General features: G+C 33.3%; 1 protein-coding gene across 3 annotated transcripts in view; it reads right to left on the minus strand.

Annotated features, from left to right (window-relative positions):
* The window catches only part of LOC127703815 (uncharacterized), a 133,342-nt gene that overhangs the window by 33,478 nt on the left and 86,737 nt on the right, over positions 1-13,127 (minus strand). The window lies entirely within an intron of this gene.

Genomic DNA, 13,127 nt, shown 5'->3' on the forward strand with positions numbered 1-13,127 from the left:
GATTTATACAATTAAAACCGAACAACGCTTGTACAATTCGAAAATTTCAAAAATGACGTAGGTTAAGTATTTACAACAGAGACTGCATAAATATGCTTCTAACAAAAATAGTAATGTGCGATATAATGAACACCAGACTCAAGCTAGTGAACAATAAGCCAGCGAACAATTATCCTGGTTCCCGGTACTACGTTCCAGGTATTAGCTGATAGCCATACCAGTTTTCTTTGTCTCAAATATAGCGGATTGATTTTTTTTTGCTTAACGTCCAGTGGCAAATACTTCATGCATATTAAAGCCGTTGTGTCAGAAATTCTCTGTGTAAAGATATTACACATGTGACTATTTTGACACTTGCTTTTTGCGCTTGTTTTATATATATATATATAAATCTGATAGCACTTGTATATCATATTTTTTAAGACACCTGTCTATTGTTGAAGACTTTAAACGTTACCCCTAGATGTCTTTCGGTTATTTCTGTAGTTAGGTTGCTATATAAATAAATCTGATAGCACTGCCAGTTTTGTTTGTCTCAAATATAGCGGATTGATTTTTTTTTTAAATTTTTTTGCTTAACGTCCAGTGGCAAATACTTCATGCATATTAAAGCCATTGTGTCAGAAAAGAACTAATTTTCCAGAAACGCACACACGCACTTGCCCCAAAGGTGTTTTTTGGATGTCAAGCAAAAAATAAAATAATAAACTCACACACAATGTTGTGAAATTTGTGCAAACGTCCTTATACGCTCTACGTAAGTCTCACTAATTTTCGGGAGACAGATATAAACAAGCGCAAACTAAAAGAAGAGAAAAATGAAAAAAAAAATAATTATAAACTTAACTATAATCTTTATATCAACAATAGTCAGATTCTTTTTGAAATATTTTTTTGATTTTAAAAAGAACCGTTTTTAATATGCGATTGTCTTTGTTCTGTTATATTCTGTCTGGGTGTAATCACTTTGACTGCTTCTTCAGCAGTGTTAACATTTGATTCTTCCTTTTACACTGCAGTGTACACCGATTTCTCAGATCCTCTCTCTGTTTTTTCTTCAGACGATCGATTAAATTGACGTCCTCTCTGCATGGTCAACTAAGTGGATTGTTTCTCCACAACTCCGATAAATCTGGTATCATACTGACATCAACTTCGACTTACGACTTTTTTTCCCTCGCGAAATGTTTATGCCAGTGTGACTCTGACTTTGACTGAAAACAGACTTTAGCAGTGTTAATCGTTTACGATGAAATTATGCTGTTTCTTCGTCTGTTGCCGATACAACACTGTGATATAAAATGTACATCTACTCAGATTGACGGCATTGCACAATGCTGTAACTCGCCTATTTTACGTAGGCTTGCGCTGAAGAAAGTCTAAGTTTTTGCTAATATACTTCACTCTAATGTTGTCATAATAAAAACTCTACAATTTGCACGTGAAAAGTGGTGCATAATGGAACTGACAATCTAATAAAGTAAAAACAGCGAAATTCATGCTGTTCAGTTGTGTGTTGTTGGGTTGCTATTTTATTGATGTATACTTTGCATCTTCTTTTATTCATATTTTATGTTTTATGTGTCAAAAAGTTGTTACCTACATGTATTAACTAAACATTGAAATATTATCTCATTTTATAGCTGCTGTTTATCATTTAAAAAAATCTATATCACGGCTCCCTCCCCCCTCTTTTCTAAAAAAAAAAATCAAAAACACAAAACAATGCAAACAGTAAAAGTGAAAGTAAAAAAATATTCTCCATGCATAATACGAAACAAAACAAGCTACTTCTATCAGAGGTTAGCATATGATGTATAGGGCTTGAAACCTTTATATAGTACACAATTTGCAAAATTTCCTCAGATAAGGTATTGTCAAAAATCTGGATCGTGTATATACGTATTATATACGTTTGCAGGGTTTTTGGCATTTTTCGTATTTTTTGAAGTTGTGATCTGCGCAGATTAAAATTAAAAAGTCCCAAAAAATTTTAAACAACGACTAAATCATAAAATGAGTCTTTATCATGGGTTTTTCCTGATAACAAACACAAATTTTGCAAAACTTTGAAAAAAGCCGTGTTAATATACCTTTTTAAAGAAATAATTTTTACATTTAATTTTGTGTTGCAACATTTGTTAAATAACCGCAGACTAGTTTAACACAGTCTAGATCTGTTGGGACCTTAACCCTTTTCGGGATTGAGTGAAACCCGTACGTACGTTGAGGCGACGGGATTAAATCTTAGATGCAACTCTTGCCATATTTCTCCTAGTAATGCTGTAAGATAAAAGGGGGTGGTTGAGACATAAAAAAGGCCCTTTACTTTAATCCCGTTTCATTTTCTTAGAGTGTCCTACGTCAGGAACGTTGTCGTTAGTGGTCGTATGTCATATCGTAATATTTCCCCCTTTATTTAGGGAATTGAGTGTTAACACCAGATCTTTGATTGTTTCTGTTGTATTTATTTATGTCTTTTGTGGAATCGAGACATATTGACAATGTTTGATCACCTGTCTATCTGTCGTAGACTGTATGTATGCATCACGATGTTTTTGGGTTATTTCTGTCGTTGGGCTGCTGTTCCAATGACATATAACCCACATCTAAATCTCTTTCTATTTCAAATTTAATTTTCCGTGTACACTTCTGGCTAAAAAAATATAAATATATATATATATATATATATAAGTCTGAAAATTACACCCAACAGTGTTAGAATTAGACTTTTGTGCTGACAAATTTTTGTCCCTCAACGGGATTCGAACTCACACCTTTGATACACTACAGCACCAATCGCTTAGCCTCATGTCCAGCGCTCTAGACCCCACGACCACATCCGCTATATAAAAATATAACTTCAATAGTCGTAGTGTTACCTTGTCACGTAAGGCGAATCTAGAGATAGACATAAGACATGTGTTTTTAAGCGTGTGAAGATGTTATATTATTATTTAATACACAATGTATTTGTTATTTGTCAGCAATCTAACTCAACAATTTTTATATACAGTATGGGATAATGATTCAATTCATTATACAGTCACTAGAAATAAGTATATCATACAAACAAGTCTAAGCAAGTGACAACCATACAATATATATGCCCACTGGATCTCAGTGTGTTTGAGACGCATGGTTAATACAAATATTTATATAAGTCTGAAAATTACACCCAACAGTGTTAGAATTAGACTTTTTTTATATATATATAAGTCTGATAGCACTTGTATAACATACTTTTTAAGACACCTGTCTATTGTTGAAGACTATAAACGTTACCTCTAGATGTCTTTCGATTATTTCTGTAGTTAGGTTGCTGTCTCATTGACGTATACCTCACATCTCCTTTTATTAATGCAGCACTTCATTTACCGTGTGCACAGATGGCTGAAAAAAATATATATTATCATATAAATCTGATAGCACTGCCAGTTTTGTTTGTCTCAAATATAGCGGATTGATTTTATTATTTTTTTTGCTTAATGTCCAGTGGCAAATACTTCATGCATATTAAAGCCATTGTGTCAGAAATTCTCAGTGTAAAGATATTACACATGGGACTATTTTAACACTTGCTTTTTGGGGGTATTTCCTGAGTGAAGAAAGAACTAATTTTCCAGAAACGCACACACGCACTTGCCTCAAAGGTGTTTTTTGGATGTCAAGCAAAAAATAAAATAAATAACTCACACACAATGTTGGGAAATTTGCGCAAACGTCCTTATACGCTCTACGTGAGCCTCACTAATTTTCGGGAGACAGATAAAAACAAGCGCAAACTAAAAGAAGAGTAAAAAAAAAAAATCTAAAAAATTAACTATAATCTTTATATCAACAATAGTCAGATTCTATTTGAAATAATTTTTTGACTCTAAAAAGACTCGTTTTTAATATGCGATTGTCTTTGTTCTGTTATATTCTGTCTGGGTGTAATCACTTTAACTGCTTCTTCAGCAGTGTTAACATTTGTTTCTTCCTTTTACACTGCAGTGTACACCGATTTCTCAGATCCTCTCACTGTTTTTTCTTCAGACGATTGATTAAATTAACGTCCTCTCTGCATGGTCAACTAAGTGGATTGTTTCTCCACAACTCCGATAAATCTGGTATCATACTGACATCAACTTCGACTTACGACTTTTTTCCCCTCGCGGAATGGTTATGCCAGTGTGACTCTGACTTTGACTGAAAACAGACTTTAGCAGTTTTAATCGCTTACGATGAAATTATGCTGTTTCTTCGTCTGTTGCCGATACAACACTGTGATATAAAATGTACATCTACTCAGATTGACGGCATTGCACAATGCTGTAACTCGCCTATTTTACGTAGGCCTGCGCTGAAGAAAGTCTAAGTTTTTTGCTAATATACTTCACTCTAATGTTGTCATAATAAAAACTCTACAATTTGCACGTGAAAAGTGGTGCATAATGGAACTGACAATCTAATAAAGTAAAAACAGCGAAATTCATGCTGTTCAGTTGTGTGTTGTTGGGTTTCTATTTTATTGATGTATACTTTGCATCTTCTTTGCATCTTCTTTTATTCATATTTTATGTTTTATGTGTCAAAAAGTTGTTACCTACATGTATTTACTAAACATTAAAATATTATCTCATTTTATAGCTGCTGTTTATCATTTAAAAAAATCTATATCACGGCTCCCTCCCCCCTCTTTTCTAAAAAAAAAATCAAAAACACAAAACAATGCAAACAGTAAAAGTGAAAGTAAAAAAATATTCTCCATGCAAAATACGAAACAAAACAAGCTACTTCTATCAGAGGATAACATATGATGTATAGGGCTTGAAACCTTTATATGGTACACAATTTGCAAAATTTCCTCAGAGAAGGTATTGTCAAAAATCTGGATCGTGTATATACGTATGATATACTTTTGTAGGGTTTTTGGCATTTTTCGTATTTTTTTAAGTTGTGATCTGCGCAGATTAAAATTAAAAAGTCCCAAAAAATTTTAAACAACGACTAAATCATAAAATGAGTCTTTATCATTGGTTTTTCCTGATAACAAACACAAATTTTGCGAAACTTTGAAAAAAGGCATGTTAATATACCTTTTTAAGAAATAATTTTTACATTTAATTTTGTGTTGCAACATTTGTTGAATAACCGCAGACTAGTTTAACACAGTCTAGATCTGTTGGGAACTTAACCCTTGTCGGGATTGAGTGAAACCCGTACGTACGTTGAGGCGACGGGATTAAATCTTAGATGCAACTCTTTCCATATTTCTCCTAGTAATGCTGTAAGATAAGAGGGGCGTGGTTGAGACATAAAAAAAGCCCTTTACTTTAATCCCGTTTCATTTTCTTAGAGTGTCCTACGTCAGGAACGTTGTCGTTAGTGGTCGTATGTCATATCGTAATATCCCCCCCCCCCCCCACCCCAACTTTAACTAGGGAATTGAGTGTTAACACCAGATCATTGATTGTTTCTGTTGTATTTATTTATGTCTTTTGTGGAATCGAGACATATTGACAATGTTTGGTCACCTGTCTATTTGTCGTAGACTGTATGTATGCATCACGATGTTTTTGGGTTATTTCTGTCGTTGGGCTGCTGTTCCAATGACGTATAACCCACATCTAAATCTCCTTCAATTTCACACTAAATTTTCCGTGTACACTGCTGGCTAAAAAAATATATATATATATATATAAATCTGATAGCACTTGTATAACATATTTTTTAAGACACCTGTCTATTGTTGAAGACTATAAACGTTACCTCTAGATGTCTTTCGGTTATTTCTGTAGTTAGGTTGCTGTCTCATTGACGTATACCTCACATCTCCTTTTATTAATGCAGCACTTCATTTTCCGTGTGTACAGATGGCTGTAAAATATATATATTATCATATAAATCTGATAGCACTGCCAGTTTTGTTTGTCTCAAATATAGCGGATTGATTTTATTTATTTTTGCTTGACGTCCAGTGGCAAAAACTTCATGCATATTAAAGCCATTGTGTCAGAAATTCTTAGTGTTAAGATATTACACATGTGACTATTTTGACACTTGCTTTTTTGGGGTAATTTTCTGAGTGGAGAAAGAACTAATTTTCCAGAAACGCACACACGCACTTGCTTCAAAGGTGTTTTTTGGATGTCAAGCAAAAAATAAAATAATAAACTCATACACAATGTTGGGAAATTTCGGCAAACGTCCTTACACGCTCGACGTAAGTCTTACTAATTTTCGGGAGACAGATAAAAACAAGCGCAAACTAAAAAAAGAGAAAAATGAAAAAAAAACAAAATTAACTATAATTTTATATTAACAATAGTCAGACTCTTTTTGAAATAATATTTTGACTCTAAAAAGAACCGTTTTTAATATGCGATTGTCTTTGTTCTGTTATATTCTGTCTGGGTGTAATCACTTTAACTGCTTCTTCAGCAGTGTTAACATGTGATTCATCCTTTTACACTGCAGTGTACACCGATTTCTCAGATCCTCTCACTGTTTTTTCTTCAGACGATTGATTAAATTGATGTCCTCTCTGCATGGTCAACTAAGTGGATTGTTTCTCCACAACTCCGATAAATCTGGTATCATACTGACATCAACTTCGACTTACGACTTTTTCCCCTCGCGGAATGGTTATGCCAGTGTGACTCTGACTTTTACCGAAAACAGACTTTAGCAGTTTTAATCGTTTACGATGAAATTATGCTGTTTCTTCGTCTGTTGCCGATACAACACTGTGATATAAAATGTACATCTACTCAGATTGACGGCATTGCACAATGCTGTAACTCGCCTATTTTACGTAGGCTTGCGCTGAAGAAAGTCTAAGTTTTTGCTAACTTACTTCACTCTAATGTTGTCATAATAAAAACTCTACAATTTGCACGTGAAAAGTGGTGCATAATGGAACTGACAATCTTATAAAGTAAAAACAGCAAAATTCGTGCTGTTCAGTTGTGTATTGTTGGGTTGCTATTTTATTGATGTATACTTTGCATCTTCTTTTATTCATATTTTATGTTTTATGTGTCAAAAAGTTGTTACCTACATGTATTTACTAAACATTGAAATATTATCTCATTTTATAGCTGCTGTTTATCATTTACAAAAATCTATTTCACGGCTCCCTCTCCCCTCTTTTCTTAAAAAAAAATCAAAAACACAAAACAATGCAAACAGTAAAAGTAAAAGTAAAAAAATATTCTCCATGCATAATACGAAACAAAACAAGCTACTTCTATCAGAGGTTAGCATATGATGTATAAGGCTTGCAACCTTTGTAAAGTACACAATTTGCAAAATTTCCTCAGAGAAGGTATTGTCAAAAATCTGGATCGTGTATATACGTATTATATACGTTTGTAGGGTTTTGGCATTTTTCGTATTTTTTTGAAGTTGTGATCTGCGCAGATTAAAATGAAAAAGTCCCAAAAAATTTTAAACAACGACTAAATTATAAAATGAGTCTTTATCATGGGTTTTTCCTGATAACAAACACAAATTTTGCAAAACTTTGAAAAAAGCCGTGTTAATATACCTTTTTAAAGAAATAATTTTTACATTTAATTTTGTGTTCAACATTTGTTAAATAACCGCAGACTAGTTTAACACAGTCTAGATCTGTTGGGAACTTAACCCTTGTCGGGATTTAGTGAAATCCGTACGTACGTTGAGGCGACGGGATTAAATCTTAGATGCTACTCCTGCCATATTTCTCCTAGTAATGCTGTAAGATAAGAGGGTGTGGCTGAAACATAAAAAAAAACAATAACTTTACTTTAATCCCGTTACATTTTCTTTGAGTATCCTACATTTGGAACGTTGTCGTTAATGGTCGTATGTTTCCCCCTTTATGTGGGGAATTGAGTATTAACACCAGATCTTTGATTGTTTCTGTTGTATTTATTTATGTCTTTTATGGAATCGAGACATATTGACAATGTTTGGTCACCTGTCAATTTGTCGTAGACTGTATGTATGCATCACGATGTTTTTGGGTTATTTCTGTCGTTGGGCTGCTGTTCCAATGACGTATAACCCACATCTAAATCTCCTTCTATTTCACACTAAATTTTCGTGTACACTGCTGGCAAAAAAAAAAAATATATATATATGTATATTAATCTGATAGCACTTGTATAACATATTTTTTAAGACACCTGTCTATTGTTGAAGACTATAAACGTTACCTCTAGATGTCTTTCGGTTATTTCTGTAGTTAGGTTGCTGTCTCATTGACGTATACCTCACATCTCCTTTTATTAATGCAGCACTTCATTTTCCGTGTGCACAGATGGCTGAAAAAAAAATATATTATCATATAAATCTGTGTTAGCACTGCCAGTTTTGTTTGTCTCAAATATAGCTGATTGATTTTATTTTTTTTTTGCTTAACGTCCAGTGGCAAATACTTCATGCATATTAAAGCCATTGTGTCAGAAATTCTCAGTGTAAAGATATTACACATGTGACTATTTTGACACTTGCTTTTTTGGGGTATTTTCTGAATGAAGAAAGAACTAATTTTCCAGAAACGCACACACGTACTTGCCTCAGAGGTGTTTTTTGGATGTCAAGCAAAAAATAAAATAATAAACTCACACACAATGTTGGGAAATTTGCTCAAACGTCCTTATACGCTCTACGTAAGTCTCACCAATTTTCGGGAGACAGATAAAAACAAGCGCAAACTAAAAGAATAGAAAAATGAAAAAAAAAAAAAAATTAAAATTAACTATCATTTTTATATCAACAATAGTCAGACTCTTTTCGAAATAATTTTTTGACTCTAAAAAGAACCGTTTTTAATATGCAATTGTCTTTGTTCTTTTATATTCTGTCTGGGTGTAATCACTTTAACTGCTTCTTCAGCAGTGTTAACATTTGATTCTTCCTTTTACTCTGCAGTGTACACCGATTTCTCAGATCCTCTCTCTGTTTTTTCTCCAGACGATTGATTAAATTGACGTCCTCTCTGCATGGTCAACTAATTGGATTGTTTCTCCACAACTCCGATAAATCTGGTATCATACTGACATCAACTTCGACTTACGACTTTTTTCCACTCGCGGAATGGTTATGCCAGTGTGACTCTGACTTTGACTGAAAACAGACTTTAGCAGTTTTAATCCTTTACGATGAAATTATACTGTTTCTTCGTCTGTTGCCGATACAACACTGTGATATAAAATGTACATCTACTCAGATTGACGGCATTGCGCTGAGGAAAGTCTAAGTTTTTTGCTAATATACTTCACTCTTATGTTGTCATAATAAAAACTCTACAATTTGCACGTGAAAAGTGGTGCATAATGGAACTGACAATCTAATAAAGTAAAAACAGCGAAATTCATGCTGTTCAGTTGTGTGTTGTTGGGTTGCTATTTTATTGATGTATACTTTGCATCTACTTTTATTCATATTTTATGTTTTATGTGTCAAAAAGTTGTTACCTACATGTATTTACTAAACATTGAAATATTATCTCATTTTATAGCTGCTGTTTATCATTTTAAAAAATCTATATCACGGCTCCCTCCCCCCTCTTTTCTAAAAAAAAAATCAAAAACACAAAACAATGCAAACAGTAAAAGTGAAAGTAAAAAAATATTCTCCATGCATAATACGAAACAAAACAAGCTACTTCTATCAGAGGTTAGCATATGATGTATAGGGCTTGAAACCTTTATATAATACACAATTTGAAAAATTTCCTCAGAGGAGGTATTGTCAAAAATCTGGATCGTGTATATACGTATTATATACGTTTGTAGGGTTTTTGGCATTTTTCGTATTTTTTAAGTTGTAATCTGCGCAGATTTAAATTAAAAAGTCCAAAAAAATTTTAAACAACGACTAGATTATAAAATGATAAAATAAAATTGAGAATGGAAATGGGGAATGTGTCAAAGAGACAACAACCCGACCATAGAGCAGACAACAGCCGAAGGCCACCAGTGGGTCTTCAATGCAGCGAGAAACTATAAAATGAGTCTTTATCATGGGTTTTTCCTGATAACAAACACAAATTATGCAAAACTATGAAAAAAGCCGTGTTAATATACCTTTTTAAAGAAATAATTTTTACATTTAATTTTGTGTTCAACATTTGTTAAATAACCGCAGACTAGTTTAACACAGTCTAGATCTGTTGGGAACTTAACCCTTGTCGGGATTTAGTGAAACCCGTACGTACGTTGAGGCGACGGGATTAAATCTTAGATGCTACTCCTGCCATATTTCTCCTAGTAATGCTGTAAGATAAGAGGGTGTGGCTGAAGCATAAAAAAAACAATAACTTTACTTTAATCCCGTTACATTTTCTTTGAGTATCCTACATTTGGAACGTTGTCGTTAATGGTCGTATGTTTCCCCCTTTATGTGGGGAATTGAGTATTAACACCAGATCTTTGATTGTTTCTGTTGTATTTATTTATGTCTTTTATGGAATCGAGACAACTAAGAGCGATACATATTGACAATGTTTGGTCACCTGTCTATTTGTCGTAGACTGTATGTATGCATCACGATGTTTTTGGGTTATTTCTGTCGTTGGGCTGCTGTTCCAATGACGTATAACGCACATCTAAATATCCTTCTATTTCACACTAAATTTTCCGTGTACACTGCTGGCTAAATATATATATATATATAAACAAGTCTAAATTGAAAACAACGTTCAAACCTATGATTGCGTTGGATAAAAACCGCAATTTTTTGATACGTGTGCATGCAAAACAAATTTCTTGGTAGAGGGGTCTAAATACAGCACAAACAACAATTTCCAAAAGACCAAATGAGTGAAAAGGTCTTTTTTAACAAAACGCATTTGACTAGCAGGTCGAACAACTGATGTTATTAAACCCTGCTGACTGCCATTGGCGATTGCCAAATAAACGGATCACAAGATGTAACAAAAAAGATTTTATTATTAATTTATTACCAAACAGAAACCAATAAACAATAAACTTGCGGAAAAGATGGCATACCGCAAACATGAGGTGCAAATATTTGTACACCATATCCGGATTTTGACAATTAATGTCTCTTCAGTAATGTTAGGACTCGAAACGGTATTTGGAAGGCCATATAATTTACCTCAATTTAGGATAGACTCTTGAATTTTGAAAGAGTCAAAATAGGATGAACGGATCATATAAACCCGAAGGCAAATATAATACAATCACAAACGAAAAAATATAAGCAAGTCTAAATTGAAAACAACGTTCAAACCTATGATTGCGTTGGATAAAAACTGCAATTTTTATACGTGTGCATGCAAAACAAAATTCGTGGTAGAGGGGTCTAAATACAGCACAAACAACATTTTCCAAAAGACCAAATGAGTGAAAAAGTCTATTTTAACAAAACGCATTTGACTAGCAGGTCGAACAACTGATGTTCTTAAACCCTGCTGACTGCCATTGGCGATTACCAAATAAACGGATCACAAAATTAAGATGTAACAAAATACTAATAGATCTTATTATTAATAAATTACCAAACAGAAAACAATAAACAATAAACATGCGGAAAAGATGGTATACCGCAAACATGAGGTACACAAATTTGTACACCATATCCGGATTTCGACAATTAATGTCTCTTCAGTGATGTTAGGAATCGAAACGGTATTTGGAAGGCCATATAATTTATCTCAGTTTAGGATAGACTCTTGAATTTTGAAAGAGTCAAAAGAGGATGAACGGACCATATAAACCCGAAGGCAAATATAATACAAGCCCAAACGAAAAAATATAAACAAGTCTTAATTGAAAACAACGTTCAAACCTATGATTGCGTTGGATAAAAACCGCAATTTTTATACGTGTGCGTGTAAAACAAATTTCTTGGTAGAGGGGTCTAAATACAGCACAAACAAAAATTTCAAAAGATAAAAAAAAAAGTGAAAAAGTCTATTTTAACAAAACGCATTTGACTAACAGGTCGAACAACTGATGTTCTTAAACTCTGCTGACTGCCATTGGCGATTGCCAAATAAATTGATTACCAGATCTAACGAAATGGATCTTAATATTAATTTAATACCAAACAGAAAACAATAAACTTGTGGAAAAGATGGTATACCACAAACATGAGGTGCCAAAATTTGTACACCATATCCGGATTTTGAGAACTAATGTCTCTTCAATGATGTTAGGGATCGAAACGGTATTTGGAGGGCCATATAATTTACCTCAATTTAGGATAGACTCTTGAATTTCTAAAGAGTCCAAATAGGATGAACGGACCATATCAACCCGAAGGAAAATATAATACAAGCACAAACGAAAAAATATAAACAAGTCTAAATTGAAAACAACGTTCAAACCTAAGATTGCGTTGGATAAAAACCGCCATTTTTATACGTCTGCATGTAAAACAAATTTCTTGGTAGAGGGGTCTAAATACAGCACAAACAACAATTTCCAAAAGACCAAAAAAAGTGAAAAAGTATATTTTAACAAAACGCATTTGACTAACAGGTCGAACAACTGATGTTCTTAAACTCTGCTGACATATATATATATCTAAATATATAACATCCTCTGGCAGAAAAAAAAGAGTTTCCAATGAATTTTTGCATATGTGGAATTCAGAGCACAATCAAATAAAAGTACATGATCAAGATTACCAATATATCTTTCTATTTCTAATTTTCATATTATTCAAGATTCTCTAGCTTACAAACAATAAACTGGTATGGATAACGTTGTGGAATAAGCATCTTGTAACGTATTGAGAAGTACTACATGTATAGAAAATATCTTGCTTGTCATAAGCGTGACAGTAAATAACATGTAGATAAATGCTAAAAGTGATGAAATATACACACACACACATACAATATAAGACCAGCTCATAATACTCTCACGCACTGGGAATTTCTCATTAACCACTCACAGCAATACTACTTAGGTTATTTGTGATTAACATATAAAAGTCACTGACAGTTATTCATACAATCTCATTTGGTTATCTATGACTTAATATTCCAATTTCGATGTATAGGGGGTTGTAAAAACTTATTTCATTAACAATCAACACTAAAGAAAAACAATGTTCAGTTCTTAAAATAAAGTGTAGTTTTCTTTTAAAGTTTTGACAATGCGATTCATTTCTTTTTAGCT

Source organism: Mytilus californianus, unplaced genomic scaffold (genome assembly GCF_021869535.1).
Source record: "Mytilus californianus isolate M0D057914Y unplaced genomic scaffold, xbMytCali1.0.p SCAF_51, whole genome shotgun sequence".
Taxonomy (NCBI): domain Eukaryota; kingdom Metazoa; phylum Mollusca; class Bivalvia; order Mytilida; family Mytilidae; genus Mytilus; species Mytilus californianus.